At 37.3% G+C, this 25,283-nt stretch overlaps 1 protein-coding gene across 1 annotated transcript in view; it reads left to right on the top strand.

Annotated features, from left to right (window-relative positions):
* The first annotated feature begins 7,594 nt into the window (after window positions 1-7,594).
* The window catches only part of LOC133206082 (phosphorylase b kinase gamma catalytic chain, liver/testis isoform-like), a 213,814-nt gene continuing 196,125 nt past the window's right edge, over window positions 7,595-25,283 (top strand). The window contains exon 1 of the mRNA XM_061342012.1: window positions 7,595-7,703. The gene's annotated coding sequence lies outside the window, so the exon portion shown is untranslated. The remainder of the gene's footprint in view (window positions 7,704-25,283) is intronic.

The following is a 25,283-nucleotide window of genomic DNA, read 5'->3' as shown; positions in this document are numbered from 1 at the left end:
GCCTTTCCGGCAAGCTTGGAAAAACAAGTGGTTGTTTTTCGGCTTGTCGGAAAGGCCCGAGATATTGCGATTGATTTGTTTTCACTTGGTATCGCGAAACGATATGGACACAAGGTTCAACTGATCTTTTTCCTTTGATTGTTTTTGAATTAACAGTTTGTTTTATTAATAAAGAAGCCATTATTTCAAATAATCGCAAATTCACCTGTTGCACCAAAAGATTAAACTTAATTTTTAAAAAGGACATTTTTAAAATATATAGATTTACAAGTTTAAATCACAAATTAAATACTGCTAAGGTAGAACTTTAGAACTAGTCATGGACAAATTATTTATTTTCTCTCCCAGTCGAGGACAGCTTATTTATTTTCAACATTTTCGAGGACAGATTATTTATTTCCAAAATCTGCCAGCCCCCCCCCCCCCCCCCCCCGATTGAAATGGCCGAGCCCTAAGCAACAGCTTACAATGCTTTTATTCGCTACTTTGCTTTCCATATCCAACAAGAAGAATTAATGTTCTATTCATTGAAAAGTCGCAAAAATAAACAAAAAAATTGGCCGTTGATTACGTCGGATAAAATTCATTTTTAAATTTTCGTCCCATTTACCCCTCTGAAAATGTGGCATGTTAAAATAAATATTTTGTTTCAATATATACTGAAAATATATTGTATTTAGCCGGTATATTTGGCAGAAATTGATAGAATTGAGCGCCTTGCTGAATGGTCTAAATAAAAACATTTTATATACTTAATTTACTTGAATTAGAGGATACCAATTTCCGCCAGCACGCTGAAAAAGAACAACACAGTCAAATGTAATATTAATGATACATCTTATCTACGAAAAAGAAAGCAAAACAGAACAAACAGAAAAGAAACGGTAAGAAAACAACACATAAAGAAAGTAAATTGGAAGAGAGAAACTAAAGGATTGATTGTTGTTTTACGTCCCTTGCGAGAATTTTCACTAATATAAGACGTACAAAAAAACCTAATCTGAAGAGAAACATGTCTAACAATCATTTCATTGACATTGAATTATTATGATAAGATTCACGGGTCACTTGAAAGCAGATAGACGTGAATTTCTTTTTTTATTAAAATTATTTTATCTTATTTTTCTGCACTGAATACCGCATAGATATTCACGACGTCAAGCGTGACTTCGCGATATTTTATGACGTCGTTCTTAAAATGTTACATTTTGTGATATAAAAGCAATTATCCACATTTAAATTACGCGAAAACTAACTCGAAGACATATCAATTTTTTTACATTGATTTATTTCAGATCAATTCTTTGTTAAAATACCAAAGGGGAAACAATTTCGTCTGCACCATTTAAAAGTTATTGATATTTTTTGGAACAAAATCTTGCCTCAAAACGAGCCGAAAACGGCGTTTTCCTTATATAATTCAATAGAATAACGTTGAAAATGTAACGACAACAATGGCATGTTTGGGATTTAATAACACAAAAACGATGCAGACGAATTTTTTAAAATTTTCAGAGAATGTAAAACGAAAGTAGAGGATTCATATTACGAATTTTCATGGTATGTTTTCGGACACTTTTAAATGGCCTGCAAACCCGCGACTAGATAGAACGTTCTATCGTTAAAATGATATTGTCCTACGGACCCAGTTTAACGATAGAATTCGTTCCGTGTATTGGCAATGTTGCAAAATAAACACGGGCGATAACTCGTACGCTGTGCATTTTCTATGAACAATCCAGAGAGTTCCGAATGTCAACATGGAGTTAAATTTGAAGCGAGGAAAAAACGTTGAGAAAATGAATTTAATTTTCGTATTTATATGGATTATTTTTTAGGTTCAAAGGCATATACAATCTCAAAAAGGTTTGTTATGATTTATTTGGTAGTTATTTTCAGTGCAACTCCTTTTGTATTCTTCAAAATCATTTCGGAGTGGATCCACTCCGATTTGCTACATTGCAAGTATATGGGACGTATTCTAACTGTGGTGAGGGCTTGTCCCGAGACACAGTTAGATTTGAAACGTAGTAGAAACGTAATAGAACACCCCCATGAAATGGAATAACCTGACACCCCTTTGGAAATAGATTGTTCTAAGGGTATATAAGTCAGTGCAGCGGGCAGCTGAAGGAGAATTGTTGTGAAGTCTGCTGAGTGCGGTTGAAAGACGAGAGGTATACGTAATAGCTGAAGAAGTAAGGCTAGGGTAGAATTTGAATTAGCTCACCAGCGGTAGTGGTATTTGGGGAATTAATTTGTGTTTCAGGAGGTAGTAGGTCTTATTAGATCGAGGCGCCTGATTCACTATATTAATAGGAACCCTTATACCAAGAATACGCGGTGAAGGGTTACCCAGTCACATTTAGTCCTTTAAAAATACTGTAGCACCCGGTAAAACCTCTGATATTTAAATTGACTCTTAATTATATATAGAATCATTATACTCAGGAAGAGTGATAGGAAAATTATTGTCTAATCATTTTTACTCAGACAGAGTACAAGGAAAATTAGATATCCCTTATAAAGAACCCTGGTTAAGATATGTTCAGATAAACACGTTACATTTTGGTGGCAGCTGGTTAAGGGATAAAATACTGATTCAATTTGATTCTGTAGGGAAATTAGTATTGTAGTATTGTTGTGCATTTTATTTTTACCAAGTTTAGAGACTGTGTATATTTTACCGGGTATAAAGCTAGGCTTACAATAGTCTTGGTATTGTGTTTTACTTGGTAAAGTTTACCAAGTACATATACCTAGTCCAGTTATAGAATACAGAAAACCGGGTAACAAATAATATAAGAATGTGTAATAGAGGGGACGAATTGTTAGCTGACCTCAGTGCTATAGATGCCAGAAGGGAAAAGCTCAGAGAAGAAATAGAAAAATTACGATCTACTCCGCAGACTACCAAGTCTTCAGTGGTACCAGATTCCGGAGTAGATGTTAGGTATAAAAACCCAGACAACAGTTTAGATGAATTAAATTACAGAACACCAAGTAGCACGGGACATGCATTTGGACACATGAGATATCCAGAGCCTGGTTATACACTGTATGAAGATAAACAGATCGTAGATCGAACTTTACAGAGGGATACAGAAAATAAGCTGTCGCGATTTGGTACAATAAGACAACCAGTTTTTACCGAGACACATTTGACACCAAGTCCTTCCTTGAACACTAGGTGTGCGGTATCTTCATCAGCTTCCTCTACAGTTACTTGGTCAAACAACCAGAATCCAGTGCAGGAACCAGTATACAGACATTTACCTACTCTTGATTTGAGTAAGAATGATCCAAGTGCACGGCCCAAGGAGTATTCATACGGCAAAACAGTAATGAAACCTGCAACGTATGATGGATCTGGGTCTTGGATAGATTATAAGGCCCATTTTGAAGCATGTAGCGATATCAACTCCTGGAACTTACAACAGAAAAGTTTGTACCTTGCAGCCTCTTTAAGAGGACAGGCTCAAACTGTCCTTGGCAATATGCGACCAGGTGCAAATAAAACCTATTTGGAGCTGTGTGACGCATTAGAGTCAAGATTCGCACCTGCAAATCAAACTGAACTCTATCGAGCTATGCTTAGAGAAAAACGTCAAAAACCAAGTGAATCTTTGCCAGAACTTGGTGAAAGCATTCGACGATTGGCACATCTCGCCTATCCAACGGCTCCCAGAGAAGTTACTGAGATTATAGCCAAAGATCAGTTTGTAGACGCATTGGCTGATTTTGACATGCGTCTTCGCATACAGCAATCACGACCAAAGTCATTAAATGATGCTGTACGCTTCGCCGTGGAAATAGAGGCCTTCTGTAGAGCAGAACGCCAGAGAAGAGGAGATGGTGGATATGTCAGGAACACAAGCAATAACCAAGTGACACCTGATGCTCAACAAGACTCGAGTGTCCGGGAAGAACTAAGACAATTGAGAGATGAAATACAGGCTTCTCTTAAAGATTTAGAAAAGAAAATTTCTAATGTCTCGACAAAAGAAACGTCAACCACTTCAAGTTATTTAAGTAAGCAAGGCAAATTTCCTTTCAAATGCCACAATTGCGGAAGAAAAGGCCATATGATCAAAGACTGTTTTGTGAAAAACAATCAGAATGAAACTAAGATGCAAAAATCAGAGTTGAAGAATTCAACCAGTCTAAAAGAAAATACAGATTCCCAGAAGAAAAATGGTTCGATAGTTTCTAGCACAACATCACTGAAAGCTGACCAAGACATCCAGGAATCTGGGTTGTTTATTAAGGCGATGGTAAATGGTACTCAGTGTAACTTACTATTAGATACTGGGGCCACTCTGACTATTCTATCAGATCAACTGTATGCTAAAATAGACAAAACCGGGAAAATTGGACTTTCACCAGTTACACAGAGAATTGTGGGTCCTGATGGTGCACCTCTTACTGTACAAGGGAAAGGATTATTCTACATTAGACTTGGTTCTCAAGAATTTACGACTCAGGCAGTAATAGCAAACATCAAAGCAGATGGCATTATAGGATTAGATTTCTTACAAGCAAACCAATGTCTTGTCGATGTATGTAAGAACAAGATGTATGTTCATGGGGTAGAACACGAATTAGAACTACAAGGAAATATCGGTTGCTTTCGCGTGAGTCTGTGTGAAACCATATCCATTCCTCCCAGAAGCGAAATGGTATGTCCGGGTCAAGTGTTGGACCTACCAAAATTACCACAGATACCATTGTTGATTGAACCCTATACTAAGTTTCAGAATAGTGGAAGAGCCTTGGTAGCTAGATCTCTTGTCAATTCATCTGAGAAAGTGGCCGTTAGACTGATGAACATATCTAGTCAGTCCCAGACAATCTTCAAGAACACAGTGATAGGTTTGACAGTAAGAGAAATAATCATGCCTGAAAAGGAAGGTATTGTTAATAATGTTATGCCTGGGGAAAACAAAGAAACCCTTCCAGAGACTGAATCTGGCAATAAGTATATTATTGTAATATCTGATTACTTTACCAAGTGGACGGAGGCATATCCTCTGAAAAATATGGAGTCACAAACCGTGGCAGAAGTTCTAGTAGAACAATTTTTCTGCAGGTATGGTGTACCTGAAATTATTCATAGTGACCAAGGCAGGCAGTATGAGAGTCGGCTTTTCAAAGATATGTGTGATCTACTTGGTATCAGAAAGACTCGAACAACAGCTTTCCATCCAAAGTCAGACGGCATGGTGGAAAGATTTAACAAAACCTTAGCCACTATGTTGAGCGCATATGTCTCTGACTACCAGCAAGATTGGGACAAGAAATTACCATATGTTCTTATGGCCTACCGATCCTCTCTGCATGAAAGCACGGGTTATACTCCGAATATGTTAATGATGGGAAGAGAGACAGCTACCCCAATTGATATCATGTATGAACTTCCAAACAGATTAAAGCCTACCAATGTACATGATTGGGTGTGGGAACTACGAAAAACCTTGGAAGAAGCTCATGCAAACACACGCAAAATCACAGAGCAATCTATTTTACGTCAAAAGAGATACCACGATCAGAATGTGGTGAAAAAGAATTTTGAAGAAGGTGATAAAGTGTAAGTATATTTCCCACAGAGAGGGATAGGGAAATCGGCTAAACTTATGAGTTTCTGGTATGGTCCTTACATCATTGTAAATCAACATTCTGATGTTACTTTCAAAATAAGAAAAGAAAAAGAAACAAAAACTATTATTGTACATGTTGATAGGTTGAGACCCTATGGGACTCAGGTCCTTAGAGAAGAAAATGAGAATATAGTTTCAAAGGATCAGGATCAGGGTACTGATGTTGAAATTGACGGCGATGAATCTCAGACGGAATTGTTAGGAAACTCAGAATTGAATGAACTAGAATTAGCTTACTCAGGTCACAGACAAAGAAGAAGGCCTGCTTGGCATTCTGAATATGAATTTAAATACAAAGTTTAATGTGATTATTGTATTTATTTCAGATCGTATGACAGAATGCCGTTGACCAAAGTTACACCAAGAAAACCCGGATTTTTGTGCTCCATTTGCCTTATTCGCTTACCAACCAAAGACGAGTGGAGTAAACATCTATTGAATTGTGGTATGGAAGATATCAACAAGAGAAAATTTGAGTGTGATCACTGCGATCAAGCTTTTAGCAAGAAGATAGTGTTAGTGTGACATGTGAAGAGATTACACCCAAGTCAAGGAACGACTGACAAGAATGAAACCTCCTTGGAACAATCATGTGAGAAGTCTCCTTCAAGACGAGCTGATGATGAGGAAGATTGGCAGGAGGATCCTGGTGAACTTTTGTTTGAAGAAGTGGACATAGAAGCCGGAAGAACGTATCGAAAGAAGACGTCTCCAGTTTTACCAGGGATTAAGCGAAGAAATACTAGTGTCTCAGAAACCGTGACCACAGACTTGTCTACAACTGAAGAGGTAGTGGAATCTAGCGACAGTGTTTCCAATGTCCAAAAGGCGCCTTTGGATTACCAACACTGTTTTTGCTGTAAGAAGAAAGCAAAGAAAGTCGATGCTGAAACGCAAACTGATGCAGCAGCTAAGGTAGGAAACAGTCATCAGAAAATAATCAGGGTCACAAGAAAATTTCAGAAGGATGGTGAGATAGTAGAGCGTTTGGAGGAGGACATCTGGAATGATTAACTAATTGATTTTTGCACTTTTCACAATGACATACAGATGTTTGTTTGGTCTGGTCTGGACTTGCATGTTTATTGTGCAGGTTGTAACAGATAGTTACTTTAAATATAACCTGTTAATAAATAAATAATTAAAAAAAAAATTATTATATGATTCTTATTGATTGATGTGCGGACCACGATATCAGAGGCGTGGGTAGTGAAACGTAGTAGAAACGTAATAGAACACCCCCATGAAATGGAATAACCTGACACCCCTTTGGAAATAGATTGTTCTAAGGGTATATAAGTCAGTGCAGCGGGCAGCTGAAGGAGAATTGTTGTGAAGTCTGCTGAGTGCGGTTGAAAGACGAGAGGTATACGTAATAGCTGAAGAAGTAAGGCTAGGGTAGAATTTGAATTAGCTCACCAGCGGTAGTGGTATTTGGGGAATTAATTTGTGTTTCAGGAGGTAGTAGATCTTATTAGATCGAGGCGCCTGATTCACTATATTAATAGGAACCCTTATACCAAGAATACGCGGTGAAGGGTTACCCAGTCACATTTAGTCCTTTAAAAATACTGTAGCACCCGGTAAAACCTCTGATATTTAAATTGACTCTTAATTATATATAGAATCATTATACTAAGGAAGAGTGATAGGAAAATTATTGTCTAATCATTTTTACTCAGACAGAGAACAAGGAAAATTAGATATCCCTTATAAAGAACCCTGGTTAAGATATGTTCAGATAAACACGTTACAGATTATTCTAACTAACCCGCGACCTAAGTTGTTTTTTGCGAGTAGACGAACCGCTTGACGCGAAACCACTGAGAGCGAACGTGTAATCGGGGCGAACCCACCCGTTACCGCGCTAGTACTGGTTCTCTGCCCTTGATTCCAATTGCCAATATCAGGGTACCAGTCTAGTTTTGTACGCACTCGGCACATCTCTGACGATTACCACTGATTACATGAGTGTATCTGAGCCGACTGATGGAATAATATATAGTAACAGCTTTGTAAATGGTCTTGGATAATGCAAACATAACTGTAAGTGTATGAATCTAATTAATAATAAAAGTATATATTTTTTAAATTTTACACGGGGCGATGAGATAAATGTTATTTATTTTATATGTCCCTGATCATACATGGATCTGTTAAAGCAGATCCAGTGCAAAAACTGCATATACTATAGCTACGTAGCACGGGTACTGGAAGTTAATGTAAATATATAGATTGTTTTCGATAGGCCTGAATTTAGTAAGAGTTATTTCCCGTTGGCCGCCATATCGGAGGTTTACTAGCGAATTTTCCTCTGAGCAGTCAATTTTAAACTTGTATGGCAGAAATATAAGGGCAAAAATCTTTAAAATACCAAAATCATGAATTAAAGGAAGCTTGTGTTAACATAAATTCGTAGGAAAAATTGTGTTATCTTCACCCAATTGCCCAGTGAGACAAGTTAAATTGGTTGAATAATGAAGGTAATTGGACTTGTATCCAATATGGCGACCAACGGGAAATAACTCTTGCTAAAATTGTGTCCATCGAAAACTATCTATAGTATGTGCATGTGTAAAAAAGGATTTTTATACATGCACATACCATAATCTATATATTTACATTTGAACTTCCAGTGCCCGTGCTACGTAGCTTGAATTTCCCACATAGCTTTATTTACCAAATTGAAATAGCTTTATTTAGGAACTAAATCACATTTCTTAAATGAGCAATTTCCAGGATGTACAAAAACTCGCAGTTTGCTGCAGTCAGAGACATATAAGATCAGACTGGTTTAATGTGTCTCTGCCAATGTGCATATTCATACCTATGTCATAGGTAAGTGTAGCCTTTCATGCGAGGACAATACCCTGTTCTGGGACAACATATTTCTCAATTTTCAAAGTTCATGGAAAAGTTATATTTTTCTAAAATAATGTTTTCTGTAAAATTATCTTCAACACGTTTGAATCATTTACTTTATTGAATGACTTTTTGATTGATAATTTGTTTTTAAAGTTGACAGTAAAGCATATTTAGTGGAAAATGGGTTTCAGGGTTCTTCATCATTTCAAATTTAACTGTGGCGCAAGACGTACGCGAAGTGCTAATATTCACTTTCATTTCGCGACCAAATTCGTGAAGTTACCACGAAATAAATTGAAAAACACACAATCCCAATGAATCAAAAGTTTAATATACAAATGATATTTATTACTTGGCAAATTGATTGTTAAATTTAATAATAAAAGTAATTAAACGAAATCGATTAATAAACATAGTGTAAAACAAAAATTAGGATGTTCCCAAAATATGCGCATACTGTGAAAAAGACCCCCCCCCCCCCCCAAACACATATGTACTTATAAATAAACAAATATTAGCTTATAAAATCTGAAAATAAAAGTACCAGTAACAACAAGTTTTAAGCATTAAACCCTCTTTAAAAGAATTACAAAAGGTAAATTATATAGTGTTCATTAGAGGACAGAGGAAATTCTGGTAAGTCAACAATCACGCTAACATCTATATAAATTTGCAATTTTCCGTCTGAAGACTGAAATATCTTAATTAAAATTTGTGAATTAAAATAAAATACTTATGATAAGCAGTTTAGAGTCATAAAATCATATTTTGGTTGATCTATCGTTAATTTTTCAACATTGCAAAAATGCATGATTACGATATATGTGCGATGTTTGACACGCAGTGCCAATGCAATTTTGGAGACGTGGTTATCTGTAGAACTATTAAAACATGAATTAATTAATTTAAAATAATTCGTTTGCAATTAACGTGAAATATGTGGAAAAAATGGCTTGTCTCTTTTCATTCAAGTGTCCAGCGAGGTCTAGAAGATAATTGTTTGTGCAAGCCAAACAATGGCACCTAATTAGAGTAAATTAATGGTTTAGCATTAGAAACTGAAAAACGGTACATAATTTGGAGGTTCGTTTGGTTTATAAATTTATCTTACTGACGACGACCATCTTACTGTGGCGCTAATATTTTAACTGTGGGGGAACTATGGCGCTGATTTTTTAACTGTGGCGCTAAGGAATGTAATTGTGGCGTGGCTGCCACGTTAAACGGCCCATGGAGAACCCTGGGGTTTATTAGAGGGCTAATTGTATTCGGCGCGCCAGCACCTCCATCTCATCCCAATATCACAAAAGTATTTTCTCCCTGCATTAAAACACTCAAATGATATCGATTTTCTTTAAAATTTAAGCATTATCGCTTATATTCAAGTCGACAGCCCGAGCCGGATTGTATTTTTTTGTTGTGTGGATCCAGAAATTTTTCCCTAGGGTGGCAGGGGATAGTTTTTTTAATGCCAAACGTGTGCCGAGGGTGTAGGTATATACATGATGTCAATGAAAACAAGATAAGTGGGGACAGTTTCTTGAAGGCTAATTAATTGAATTTCATATACCCATAGCTTAAAAAATATGTCAACATATAACGTAATCTACATATTAAAGTGCATGTGTACCAAAAATGCACTCCCCCCGACCCCCCGATTTTGGCTTCATTTTTCAAGAACTGGACCTAACCCGCACCTATACAGCCCCAACCCAGGCCCGAGCGAGGGGTGTAAAACACCCCACATCCTGTAGATCAATGCATGCCCTTCTAAAAATTCACTAATTGATCTGGGGACATTCACCTTCCCTCAGAGATACAGACCTTCTTCTGAACCCTACCTGCTTTTCAGCTGAATTTCCTCTGCAGCAGACCACATGTTTTAGTTTCACATTTACACTCTGTATATACTAAGCATCACAGTGACACCTATATGTTGCACATCATTTTTCTTAGCAAGCACTCTGCTACACTGGACATGTGTCCCATAATTATTCAATTCATTTTTAGCTCACCTGAGCTGAAAGCTCAAGTGAGCTTTTCTGATCACATTTTGTCCGGCGTCCGTCTGTCTGTCCGTCTGTCTGTCTGTCCGTCTGTTTGTCTGTCTGTCTGTCTGTCTGTCTGTAAACTTTTCACATTTTCGACATCTTCTCAAGAACCACTGGGCCAATTTCAACCAAACTTGCCACAAAGTATCCTTGGGTAAAAGGGATTCAAGTTTGTTCAAATGAAGGGCCACGCCCTCTTTCAAGGGGAGATAATTAGGAATTAGTGAAAAAATAATGGCAATATTTAAAAATCTTCTTCTCAAGAACCATAGGGCCAGGAAAGATGAAACTCATGTGGAAGCATCCTCAAGTAGTGTACATTCAAGTTTGTTCAAATCATGACCCCCGGGGCTAGGGCGGGGCCACAATGGAGGATAAAAGTTTTACATAGAAATATATAGGAAAAATCTTTAAAAATCTTCTTCTCAAGAACAGCAAAGCCATGATGAGTCATATTTATATGGAAGCATCCTCAGGTAGTGTAGATTCAAGTTTCTTCAAACCATGACCCCCGGGGGTAGGGCGTGACCACAATGGAGGATCAAAGTTTTACATAGAAATATATAGGAAAAATTTTTAAAAATCTTCTTCTCAAGAACAGCAAAGTCATGATGAGTAATATTTATATGGAAGCATCTTCCGGTAGTGTAGATTCAAGTTTGTTAAAATCATGACCCCCGGGGGTAGGGCAGGGCCACAATGGAGGATCAAAGTTTTACATAGAAATATATAGGAAAAATCTTTAAAAATCTTCTTCTCAAGAACAGCAAAGCCATGATGGGTCATATTTATATGGAAGCATCCTCAGGTAGTGTAGATTCAAGTTTGTTCAAACCATGACCCCCGGGGGTAGGGCATGACCACAATGGAGGATCAAAGTTTTACATAGAAATATATAGGAAAAATCTTTAAAAATCTTCTTCTCAAGAACAACAAAGTCATGATGAGTCATATTTATATGGAAGCATCCTCAGGTAGTGTAGATTCAAGTTTGTTCAAATCATGACCCCCAGGGGTAGGGCGGGGCCACAATGGAGGATCAAAGTTTTATATAGAAATAATTTATATAGGAAAAATCTTTAAAAATCTTCTTCTCAAGAACAGCAAAGCCATGATGAGTCATATATATATGGAAGCGTCCTCAGGTAGTGTAGATTCAAGTTTGTTCAAATCATGACCACCGGGGGGTAGGGCAGGGCTGCAATGGACTATCAAAGTTGTACATAGAAATATATAGGAAAAATCTTCTTCTCAGGAACAGCAAAGCCCAGATTGTTCATATTTATATGGAAACATCCACAGGTAGTGTAGATTCAAATTTATTCAAATCATGACCCCCAGGGGTAGGGTGGGGCCACAATGGAGGATCAAAGTTTTACATAGAAATGTATAGGAAAAATTTTAAAAATCTTCTTCTCAGGAACAGCAAAGCCCTGATTGATCATATTTATATGGAAGCATCTTCAGGTAGTGTAGATTCTATTTTGTTCAAATCATGACCCCCGTGGGTAGGATGGGGCCACAATGGAGGATCAAAGTCTTAAGTAGAAATATATAGGGAAATATCTTCTTCTGAAGAACTGCAAACCATGATTAGTCATTTTGATATGGAAGCATCCTCAGGTAGTGTAGATTCAGTTTTGTTCAAATGATGACCCCCAGGGGTTGGATGGGGCCCATTGGGGGATCAAAAGTTTTACATAAGAACATATAGAAAAAATATTTCTTCTCAAGTACAGGAAAGCTATGTTTATTCATATTGATATGGAAGCATCCTCATGTAGTGTAGATTCAAGTTCAAATGATGACCCCTGGGATAGGGAGGAGCCACAATGGAGGATCAAATTTTTACAAAGGAATATATGGGAAAATTATTTTAAAATCTTCTCAAGTATAATAAAGCCATTTGTTATATTGACATGGAAGCATCATCAGTTAGTTTAAAATTCAAGCCACCCCCTCCTCCCCCCCCCCCCCCCACCCCCAGGTAATCTTTTCAATACTGAAATGATTTGTGCTTTTGCCTAGCCAATGTGCTCAGGTGAGCGATGTGGCCCATGGGCCTCTTGTTAGCTCACCTGAGCTGAAAGCTCAAGTGAGCTTTTCTGATCACCCGTTGTCCGTCGTCCGTCTGTCTGTCTGTAAACTTTTCACATTTTCAACTTCTTCTCAAGAACCACTGGGCCAATTTTAACCAAATTTGGTACAAAGCATCCTTGAGTGAAGGGGAGTTTAAATTGTTAAAATAAAGGGCCAAACCCCCTTACAAGGGGAGATAATCAAGAAAAGACAAAAATAGGGTGGGGTCATTAAAAAATCTTCTTCTCAAGAACCACTGGGCCAGAAAAGCTGAAACTTATGTGGAAGCATCCTGGGGTAGTGTAGATTCTAAATTGTAAAAATCATGACCCCCGGGGGAAGGGCGGGGCCACAATAGGGAATCCAAGTTTTACATTGAAATATATAGAAAAAAATCTTTAAAAATCTTCTCAAGAACCATTGGGCCAGAAAAGCTGAAACTTACGTTGAAGCATCCTGGGGTAGTGTAGATTTTAAATTGTTAAAATCATGACCCCCGGGGAAAGGGCGGGGCCACAATAGGGAATCCAAGTTTTACATTGAAATACATAGAAAAAATCTTTAAAAATCTTCTTCTCAAGAACCACTTAGCCAGACAAACTGAAACTTATGTGGAAGCATGCTGGGGTAGTGTAGATTCTAAATTGTAAAAATCATGCCCCCGGGGGAAGGGCGGGGCCACAATAGGGAATCCAAGTTTTACATTGAAATATATAGAAAAAAATCTTTAAAAATCTTCTTCTCAAGAACCATTGGGCCAGAAAAGCTGAAACTTATGTTAAAGCATCCTGGGGTAGTGTAGATTTTAAATTATTAAAATCATGACCCCCGGGGAAAGGGCGGGGCCATAATAGGGAATCCAAGTTTTACATTGAAATACATAGAAAAAATCTTTAAAAATCTTCTTCTCAAGAACCACTTAGCCAGACAAACTGAAACTTATGTGGAAGCATGCTGGGGTAGTGTAAATTCTAAATTGTTAAAATCATGACCCCGGGGGAAGGGCGGGGCCACAATAGGGAATCCAAGTTTTACATTGAAATATATAGAAAAAATCTTTAAAAATCTTCTTCTCAAGAACCATTGGACCAGAAAAGTTGAAACTTATGTGGAGCATCCTTGGGTAGTGTAGATTCTAAACTGTTAAAATCATGACCCCTGGGGGCAGGGCGCGGCCACAATAGGAAATCCATTTTTTATATTGAAATATATAGAAAAAAAAATCTTCTTCTCAAGAACCACTTGGTCAGAAAAGCTAAGACTTTTGTAGAAGCATCCTGGGGCAGCGTAAATTCTAAAGAATTCAAATCTTGACCCCTGGGTGTAGTGCGGGGCCACAATAGGGAATCCAAGTTTTACATTGAAATATATAGGAAAAATCTTCAAAAATTTTCTCCTCAAGAACCTCTTGGCCAGTAAAGCTGAAACTTATATGGAAACATCCTAGGGTAGTGTAGATTTTAAATTGTTAAAATCATGATCCCCATGGGTAGGGCGGGGCCACAATAGGTATTACAAAAAGATCATCTGGTGAAGAACAGCAGGGCCAAAGTTATTCAGGTGAGCGTTGTGGCCCATGGGCCTCTTGTTCTACATAAATATCACATCAAACAGGGGCTATCTCACTTTTTAAAAAAAATTTGACCGGGTCTCTAGTACGGAAAACTATCCCCTACCACCTAGGAGCCTAGAGGTGTTGGCTCAAATCGCAAGGGAAAGAGGTCCAAGGCATAGCTTTAGTCATTTTACTATGTCAGTTTAAATAAATTAGAATTTTCCAGGGATCCAGATCCCCTTTGATCCATGCATGCCTTACCACAATTTGTGCTAGAGTAATCCGAAATTTACCCCAATTTTTTAGTTGGCCTACTTACGATTTATCTCTCTCTCTCTCTATATATATCTATATATATATATATTAGGGCTGTCACGAGTACCCGAAATAACCGAGAACCGCGGTCCAAGTTGTTCGGTTCGGTTCCGGTTCCATTTTTCCGGATTTCGGTTCGGGTCTGGTTTATATATTAGAGTCTGTTCCATACAAAAAATGGCGTCGAAATCAAAGGAATGATGACGATAACAGTGATAAATAAACATCACAACTGAAATCTACTTCATTCCATGACAAAACACTTGTCATGGAAGTATTAGATAATTATCAAAACGAGCAGGAATGGTCAGGTTGTGGCTAATAGTAGGCCAAGTCACCGGTGTCTAGACGTTCGCATGGTTAAAACTTGTTTTCAATGTAAATTTAATGTAACAAATAAAGATTTTTCAAGTTAAATTCATGAAATTAAGGTTTAAAATAGATGTAAATACCCGACCCGAAAAACCCGAAACCGAACCGAAAATTTACAGAACCGACCCGACCCGAAAAATTTTGGAACCGTGACAGCCCTAATATATATATATATATATATATATATATATACGAGGGGTGATCAAAAAGTTCGTGAACTATCTTTATATTTACAAAACCACAATTCAGATCAGAATGAAATTTGGCACACATATAGTCATACACATGTTCTATAAATAACAGATATTGAATAATGTTTTGCTTCGTGTTTGTGACATCACAATGCGAAAATGACGTCAATATGTAGGTCACTTGTGACAAAAAATGGTTGACTCAGTCGTACTCAAGCAACTAACGGCTGTAAAGTTTAACGTATATCTTGGAAATTTCTTTGCAGTAGAATATGATAATTTGTACAAGGTTTATGAAGACAAAAGACTTACTAGAAGTTCAATCATTAATTGGGTTGATTGTTTAAGTGAAGACAGGGAGTTGGTTAAAAATGATGTTTGTTCTGTTGCCCAGCGAAAGCAAGCCGGGGAAAAGATGTGTCCTTAGTTGATCAATTTTTTATGAAACATCGTCAAGTCACAATTAGAAAAATGATTGAATATCTTAACGACAATATAATCATTATATCCCTAAAATACCGTTTACTTTAGACTTTAAACATATTAGATATGATAAAAAGAAGGCGCCCATACTTTATCCACATTGGATAAACGACGCTCCCGAGACAGAGGACTCGAGTTGTGATGGGTCACCATACTAATTATAGGAAGGGATATCCTTATCCACCCATCCTATTGCCGAGATTTGGCCATTTCTGACAGATGGACTGTTCTTGTTATAAAAAATAACTTGCATGGCAAGAAATATGAGACTCGGAAAAATCTTTTAGCTTCTGTGAACAGACTGCTACGGAGCATGTCACGTGACTGCCGGGATCATGTGATACGCGCATGGGCAGAACAATGGCAGATGTGCATTAAAATCGGAGAGGACTACTTTGAAAAATAATGAACACTGAAACTTCATTTTATTTCTTTTAAGGAAGTAATTCAATTAGTTCGCAAACTTTTTGATCACCCCTCGTATATATCCAAACATTAACTATAGCATTTAAAAATATTTAGTGCTTTGGTTTTTATAAAAATTTTTATGTATAACAAAAATTTACCTATATTACGTAATGACCCTAGACTCTAGAGTCTAGCCTCCTTTTTAGAGACTTGATTATCATGGCAATAAGCTGCCATACATTGGTATCAGTGTTTGACAAAGATTACTTGTTACATATTAAAATAATACTACTACTAAAAATTAACTTGTCTTTATTTGAGGAGGGGGAGGGGTAACTTTAGTTACAGAAATGGCTGGCCTGTAAACCTAAAGAGATCATTTGCACTACAGATCATGTGCCAAGTCCTGCCACCCCATATTGTAGTCTTCTCAACCACTTATCTCATTAAAAATCCCATCATATATTTTGTGGTTTTGTGTTTTGCAGAGTGAAAATTAAACTAGAATTTGATGGTCATTAAAGTAAGAAGCATATCAAAAAGCTTTATGATGACCTGTGTTCACGAAATACTGAGTCATTCGCTGATTGCACAAAAATTGATGCCAATGAAAATTGATAAAACCAGTGTATTAATTAGTGGTCTAAGTAGAGGAATATTGAGTGAAATATCGAGCCCGTTGCTAACAAAATTGTATAAGCGATAATTTATTTTATAATCAAAATCTGTTGCGTGAGCGCTCCGACGCGCCGAATACAATTAGCCTATTAGAGCCAATAAAAAAAAAAAGATTTTTGAATATAAATGGGTAAAGTCGCCATTTTTCATTAACATCTATATGACGGAAAAGTAAATGTAAAATCTATTTCATGTGTCAAAAAAATAGAGTCTTAACCCATTCTATATGAAAATCGAACATTTCTGAAAATTTTTTATGCCTCAACAAACTCATTTATTTAAATCACTTTGACATCAAACCAAAGACAAGCAGACATTGTAGCATAGTGGTGAACGCGTTCAGTCTTATGCCTAACTGTGAGCTTTAGAGAGTTCGAATCATGTGTGTTAATTGGAAGTGTTAACGTTAACCTCCGAAAAGAATGTCCAACCTGCTATGTGATATTTGTGAAAAAATGAGAATCGCCATTGTCTTCACAAGAAGAATGAACACATCAGTAAAATATTATAAGTATACCTAGGGCAACACAAAGAGATATTATAGAGGACCTGGATGATCATTCTAATATCATATCATGAAGCAATTATTAAAGCCAGAGTTCACTCAGGACCAGGAGGAGGTGAAGGAATTTTGGTGCCCTTGCAGAATTTTGTACTTAGCCATGGATAAGCAGTTGCTTGTTTGCTTGTGAGTTTGGATGCCGAGCAGAGTTGCATCTTTTACAAGTATTTAATCCATTTGAGCAGGAAGTATGTGTAAAAGAGAATACAGCCTTTGCATTTATTGAACCAGTTAAATTTATTTCAAATTCTGTCAAAAGTAACAGAAGTTTCTAGTGTGGATAAGTTGAGAAATAAGAAAATTGCCAGATTTCCTTGAGCTAGTGTTCATTGAAGAATGTAAACATTTGACTGGTGAGCAAACAAAGAAATTCAAAGATTTTCTCCTGAGTCGTGTAGAGGCTTTTGCTGACTCAACTAAACCAGCTGAGAGGGCACATGTTGGAGAACATTTCATAAAACTGAAAGATGAAATACCTTTTAAAGAAGCTGTATGAAAGGTCACAATCTTTAAACGTGAGGTTATGGATAATGAGATCAAGAAACTGGAAGAAAAAGGACTAATTGAGAAATCTATTAGCCCTTGGTCATCTCCCCTTGTCTTAGTGCGGAAGAAAGATAAGAACTGGAGACTCTGTGTAGACTACCAAAGGCTGAACACAAACGCTATCAATGATGCTTTATATCCATTTCCCAGAGTAGCAGATGATCTTGACTCCTTAGCAGGATCTGCATGGTTTTCATTGTTAGACTAAAATATGGCATCAGTCGGTAGAGCGCTCGCTCTGTGATCGGAAGGTCGTGAGTTCGAATCTCGGCCACGACTGACCTAAGTCGATAAAATACGGGTAGCAAGTGTTACTTCTCCATGCACTTGGCACTTTGAAGTGAAAGTTGCTGGTCCTTCGGATGAGACCTTCAAAACCGAGGTCCTGTGTCACAGCAGGCATTGGCACCATGAAAGATCCCTCCCTGCTCAATGGCCCTGAGTGCTGAGTAAAGGTCAAAATTTAAAGCCCTTCACCGATATATGGTGACGTCTCTCTATGAGTGAAAAATTCTCAAATGGGATGTAAAATAACTTACAATCAATCAATTCTTGGTTACCTGGATGTAAAGGGAAGTGAATTCATACTGGATTCATATGCCAGTAATGATGCTATTGGAGCAGTTCTTTACAAATACAAGATGAAATTGTTATTTAATATGGAAGCCCTGTCTTGTCTAACTCAGAGAAAAACTACTGTGTTAACAGAAAAGTAATGCTTGCAGTAGTTTTTTAGGTCACCTGAGTCACTCAGGTGACCTATTGCTATCTGTTTTCATCCGTCATCGTGCATAGTGCGGTTGTGAGTCATGCATAAACTTTTCACATTTTGGACTTCTTCTCAAGAACCACTGGGCCAATTTCAACCAAACTTGCCACAAAGTATCCCTGGGTAATGGTAATTCAAGTTAGTTCAAATGAAGGGCCAAGCCCTTTTCCAAGGGAAGATAATTAAGAATTAGTGAAAAATTAATGACATCTTTTTAAAATCTTCTTCTCCAGAACCACTGTGCCAAGAAAGATAAAACATATGGAAAAATGCTCAGGTAGTGTAGATTCAAATTTGTTCAAATCATGAACCCTGGGGGTAGGGTGGGGTCACAATGGACAATCTGAGTTTTACATAGGAATACATAGGAAAAATCTGTAAAAATCTTCTTCTCCAGAATCAATGGGCCAAGAAAGATGAAACTTGTGTGAAAACATCCTCAGGTAGTGTAGATTAAAGTTTGTTCAAATCATGACCCCCCGGGGTAGAGCGGGGCCACAATGAATGATCAAAATTTTACATGGAAATACATTGGAAAAATCTTCTTATCCAGAACTACTAGGCCAAGAAAGATGAAACTTATGTGGAAACATCTTAGGTAGTGTAGATTCAAGTTAATATTTTTAAATCATGACCCCCGGGGGTAGGGTAGGGTCACAATGGACAATGAAAGTTTTACATTGGAATATGTAGGAAAAATCTTGAAAAAATTCTTTTCTCAAAAACAGCAAAACCATGATTGGTTATATTTACATGGAAGCATCCTCAGTATAGATTCTAGTTTGTTCAAATCATGACTGTGGGGATGGACTGTGGCCACAATAGATGATCAAAGATTTACACAAGAATACATATGAAAAATCTTTCATAATCTTCTTCTCAAGAATAGCAAAGCCATGATTTATCTTATTTATATGCAAGCATCTTTGGGTAATGTTAATTCAAATTTGTTCATATCTTGATCCTCTGGGGTAGAGAGGGGGCACAACAAATGATCAAAGGTTTTTAATTAGGAATTTATAGGAAAGATCATTTAAAAATCTTCTCAAAAACAACAAAACTGTGATAAGTCATTTTAATATAATTTGATTTTGGTTGTAACACATCATTTGATTGGATAAAAAATTTACATTGTATAACCTTGTTTTTTTTTTCTGCAGCTTTTCGATTTATATTTCATGGATCCTTTATGGATTGTTTTATACTCAGGTGACCATTAAGGCCCTTGGGCCTCTTGTTTATCAAACAATTTAAGCATTATTTATTAGGATGAGAATTCTTGTTACTGACCAATCATGGGTCACTAGTGTGGCTGCATAAGATGAAAGAGTCAGAGGGTCAGACGGCAAGATGGCTTCAACAACTAGGACCATACACATTCAGAATTTAACACCATTCTGGAAAGCAGCATGGAAATGCAGATGCCATGTCTATAATTCCATGTGATTCGACTTGTAAACAGTGCAAACATGAGTCTCAAAATGTAGTAACAAATTCTCACCTGTCAGCGAATTACAGGGAACTTTCAACACAATGAAGCAGTAATGATTCTGTTCCGATATTTAGCGGGAATCCACTAATTTGAATCCAAGAATCCGATATTTACGAGTGTTTTCGGATATTTTGGTACTTTATATTTTTACAGCAATCCATTTCCATTTTTGTCCAGTTAAAGAATTCAAGTTATTTAGTCCGTGTTTGAATCTAGTTGCATCATCCAGACTTTTTGCTTTTATCTCCAAGTAAGGTAGACACAAACGTAGGGGTGATTCAGACTTCCTTACAATGGTGTGGCAGTTCATTAAGCCAGGCCAGAGGCCTGTTCAGTAGAGTGAGCGCTAGTGAACATTTCTGTTGCAGGGATAAGGAATTTTGGCGAGCGCTCGCGAACATTCGCTCTGCTCTGGATGTAAAATTCACTGAACAAACAGTCACGCTTCAATTTTTGTCAATCATTTAAACTTATTTTGGGCATGCTAAGGCCAATATTTCGTCAACCCCTCTATCCCAATGTATTTTCAGATATTTTGGCCAATTCATAGAATCATCACAAATCAAGGAAGAAGATGTGTTTGCTCTTGACAGACTTTTTAGGTCACCTGAGTGACTCAGGTGACCAATTGCTATCCGTTTTTGTCCGTTGTCCATCGTGTGTTAACTTTTGAACATGTTCAACTTCCTCTCTAGAACCGCTTAACCAATTTCAACCAATTTTGGCATACAGCATCTTTGGGTGAAGGGGAACAAAATTTTTGAGTTTCATGGTCCCTGCCCCCCTGGGGCCCCAGGGGTTGGGCTAAAACCACAAAAATTGATGCAATCTTTAAAAATCCTCTTCTTTACTCCTGGACATCAAGCAGTCAAACTGTTGGCATGATTGTAATAAGCATGGTGCCCTTTACCAAAATTGTGAAATTCATGGTCCCAGGGTCAGGGGTTCTGGTGCTAGGGCGGGGCTATATAGATCATATAGTGAAAGTGCATTATTTCTTTGAAAATTGTCTTCTCTGCTCCTGGGTATTAAATAAAGTAACTTAGTACATAGTTATGATGAGCAAGAGCGCCTCTTCAAAATTTGTGAATTTCATGGCCCCAGGGTCAGGGGTTCTGGTGTTAGGGCAGGGCTCGATTGATTATATAGTGAAAATGCATTAATTCTTTGAAAATCTTCTTCTCTGCTTCTGGGTATTAAATAAACTAACTAAGTACATAATTATGATGAGCAAGGGTGCCTCTTCCAAAATTGTGAATTTCATGGCCCCAGGTTTAGGGGTTGTGGTTTTACGGCGGGGCTCTGTTGATTATATAGCAGAACTGCATTAATTCTTTGAAAATCGTCTTCTCTGCTCGTGGGTATTAAATAAAGTAACTAAGTACATAGTTATGATGAGCAAAAGTGCCTCTTCCAAAATTGTGAATTTCATGGCTCCAGGGTCAGGGGTTCAGGTGTTAGGACGGGGCTCTATTGATTATATAGTGAAAATGCATTAATTCTTTGAAAATCTTCTTCTCTGCTCCTGGATATTAAATAAACTAACTAAGAACATTGATATGATGAGCATGGCTGCCTTTTTCAGAAATTTGAATTTCATGGCCCCTGGGTCAGGGGTTCAGGTGTTAGAATGGGACTCTATTGATTATAAAATAAAATTGCATTAATTATTTGAAAATCTTCTTTTCTGCTCCTGGGTATTAGATAAACTAACATATGCATAGTTATGATGAGCATGGTTGCCTCTTTCAAAATTGTGAATTTCATGGCCCCTGGGTCAGGGGTTCTGGTGTTAAGGTAGGTTCAATTGATATATATACTGTAGATTCCTAAATATACGCGAGGAATAAAATATCGCGTAATTACACGAGAAGCACCACTTGTGAAATAAAATTACTCGCTTTTATTTTTATAGTGCTTTAATGTATGTAAAATCTCTAGATAAATCAACGATTCGCGAATTTTTGTTCTCGTGATTTGACTCCCTTGGGCCATTTCGCGATATTAAGTACTCGAGTAAAATAAGGAATCTACAGTAGTGAAAATGCATTATTTCTTTGAAAATCTTCTCTCTCCTGAATATTAAATAAACTAAATACATAGTTATGATGAGCATGGCTGCCTCCTCAGAAATTGTGAATTTTGTGGCCCCTGGGTGAAGGTTTTTGGTGTTAGGATGGGGCTCTATTGATTATATATATATTTAGGGAAAATGCATAAATTCTTTGAAAATCTTCTCTGCTCCTGGGTATTATTCAAACAAAGGAAGTGCATGGTTATGATAAGGAAGAATGCCTCTTCCAAAATTGTGAAATTCATGGCCCCTGGGTCAGGAGTTCTTGTGAAGGGGGTTGGGCTCTATTGATTATATAGTGAAAATGCATTTCTTCAAAATATTTTTTCTACTACTGGTAATAAAGCAAAGAAACAGGTGTATAGTTATGATAAACAAGGTGCTTCTTCCAGAATTGTGAGTTCATGGCCCTTGGGTCAAATGTTCTGGTGTTAGGGTGGGGCTTTCTTTATTTAATAATATAGTGAAAATGCATTTCTTTGAAAATCTTCTATGCTTCTGGGCATATTCGAGGCAAACAGAGTAAAAGTTTTAATATACAAGGGTATTTTTACCAGAATTTTGAACACCTGGACCATTTAGTCAAGTGTTCTGGTCCTGGCCAGGGCTCTATGAACTTGTATTTTGCTGAGCAAAGTTATTCCCCTTTGCCATTCACCTTTGATAATTTATCACTGTAAATAATGTATTTGAAAGGTTAATAGAATCAGAGAATTATGCAAGAATTTTTATTGTATAATACAAAAAGTACTTTCATAGTTTTAATGATCAGGTAGAGTTGGAAATAATAGATGAATAAAAGTGAGGCAAAAATAACTTATCCTTTTTAATGTTCTTCAAAGGCCAAGAGAGACCAATGTGAGAAGTAATAATATGGGGTTAAAAATAGACATTTTGTTAATAGTCTGCATGGTAATAGTGATAAATGGGGGACAGATTGATTCTATACCAATTATTTTGTTGATGCATATCATACTATTTTTCATGCTTTTGGGCAACAAAGCTTCATTTATCAGTTTATGGATCCTCTAAATTGTTGTATTGTACTCAGGTGACCATTAAGGCCCTTGGGCCTCTTGTTGGTTTTCCAGATAGAATTTGTATATGGATCATGGAATATTGTGCATTTGCTGGATAAATCCATGAAATGAGGATAACAAAATGTGTTTCAACAGAAATTACAAAGTGTTATTCTATGGCAGCTGCAAGATTGAGATGGCTGAGAAAATTCGGACAGATAAACCAGAGAGCTACAGATCCAAGCACTGTGAAAACCTTCAATTTATGCTGCCCCTTTTTTGTAGCTCGATTCGGGTTTTATTTCTTGTATTTTGTTTTATTAACCATATATTTTACTCCTATTCCTGATACTTTATTTACCTTTCAATGGTTCCAACTGTCCTTGTGGCCCTGGAGTATCAGTTTGAAAAACTTCATTCCAACATCCATGCTGGTGCCATGCTAGAATAACACGCCCAAATTTTATTTATTTCATTTCTTTTTAGGTCACCTGAGTCACTCAGGCTACCTTATGCTATCCGTTTTTGTCATCATGCGTCATACGTCGTGAGTTAACTTTTGAACATTTTTAACTTCTTCTCCAAAACTGCTAAACCAATTTCAACCAATTTTAGCATATAGCAGCTATGGGTAAAGGGGAACAAAAATTGTGAATTTCATGGTCCCTGCCCCCATGGGGCCCCAGGGGTGGGGCTAAAACCACCAAAATTGATGCAATCTTTAAAAATCCTCTTCTTTACTCCTGGACATCAAGCAGTCAAACTGTTGGAGTGATATACCGGTAATAAGCATTGAGCCCTTTATCAAAATTGTGAAATTCATGGCCCCAGAGTCGGGGGTTCTGGTGCTAGAGTGGGGCTATATAGATCATATAGTGAAAGTGCATTATTTCTTTGAAAATCTTCTCTGCTCCTGGGTATTAGAGAAACTAACTAAGTACATAGTTATGTTGAGCATAGCTACCTCTTCCAAAATTGTGAATTTCATGGCCCCTGGGTCAGGGGTTCTGGTGTTAGGGCGGGGCTCTATTGATTTTATATTAGTGAAAATGCATTATATCTTTGAAAATTTTCTTCTCTGCTCCTGGGTATTAGGTAAATTAACTAAGTACATAGTTATGATGAGCATAGCTGTCTCTTCCAAAATTGTGAATTTCATGACCACTGGGTCAGGGGTTCTGGCGTTAGGGCGGCACTCTATTGATTATATAGTGAAAATACATTTAATCTTTGAAAATCTTCTCCTCTGCTCCTGGGTATGAAATAAACTAACTAAGTACATAGTTATAATGAGCATGACTGCCTCTTCCAAAATTGTGAATTTCATGGCCCCTGGGTAAGGGGTTCTGGTGTTAGGGTGGGACTCTATTGATTATATAGTAAAAATGCATTATATCTTTGAAAATCTTCTTCTCTGTTCACGGTATAAAATAAATTAACTAAGTACATATCTATGATGAGCATAGCTGCCTCTCTCAAAATTGTGAATTTCATGGGCCCTAGGTCAGGGGTTCTGTTGGGTGGGGGAGGGAGGGAGGCTCTAATGATTATATAGTGAAAATTGAAAATTCATAATGTCTTTCAAAATATTTTTTCTACTCTTGGTTATAAAGCAAAGAAACAAGTGTATAGTTATGAAGAACAAGGATGCTTTTACAAAATTTTTCAAACTTGTGGTCCCAGGGGTTCTGTTGTTGCACTTGGGGGGGGGGGGGGGCTCTATTTGATTTTATAGTGAAAATGTGTGAATTCTTTGAAAATCTTCAACTAATTGCATAGTTATGATGATGAGGGTACCCCTTCCAAATTTGTAAATTTTCATGACCCAAGGTCACGGGTTCTGGTGTTAGGGTAGGGCTGTGTTAAATAGGGAAAATGCATTACCGTATAACTGGATTTTTCTACGGGGTGCCATTTTTTGCGAAATTCTGCGATCAAGTCTTTATCGCAAAAAATTCAATCGCAAAAAATATGTCATAAAATGTCCCCATAAAAATACCCCTTGTGAGGCCTCTTCATAGAGTCCGAATTCACGCTTCGTTGCGTATACAGGTATCGATAATTGGTTAGTGAATACCCCGTAGTTAGCAGTCACTTCACGCTTTGCCAGCAAAATGGCGCTGTTGAAATATTTGAAGCCAATAAGTAAGTTTCCTGACCCTACCAG

The sequence above is a fragment of the Saccostrea echinata genome, unplaced genomic scaffold (assembly GCF_033153115.1).
Source record: "Saccostrea echinata isolate AGI-Se365-2 ecotype Australia unplaced genomic scaffold, CSIRO_AGI_Sech_v1 ptg000054l, whole genome shotgun sequence".
In the NCBI taxonomy this organism is placed as follows: Eukaryota; Metazoa; Mollusca; class Bivalvia; order Ostreida; family Ostreidae; genus Saccostrea; species Saccostrea echinata.
This window is presented reverse-complemented; position numbering and strand designations above follow the sequence as displayed.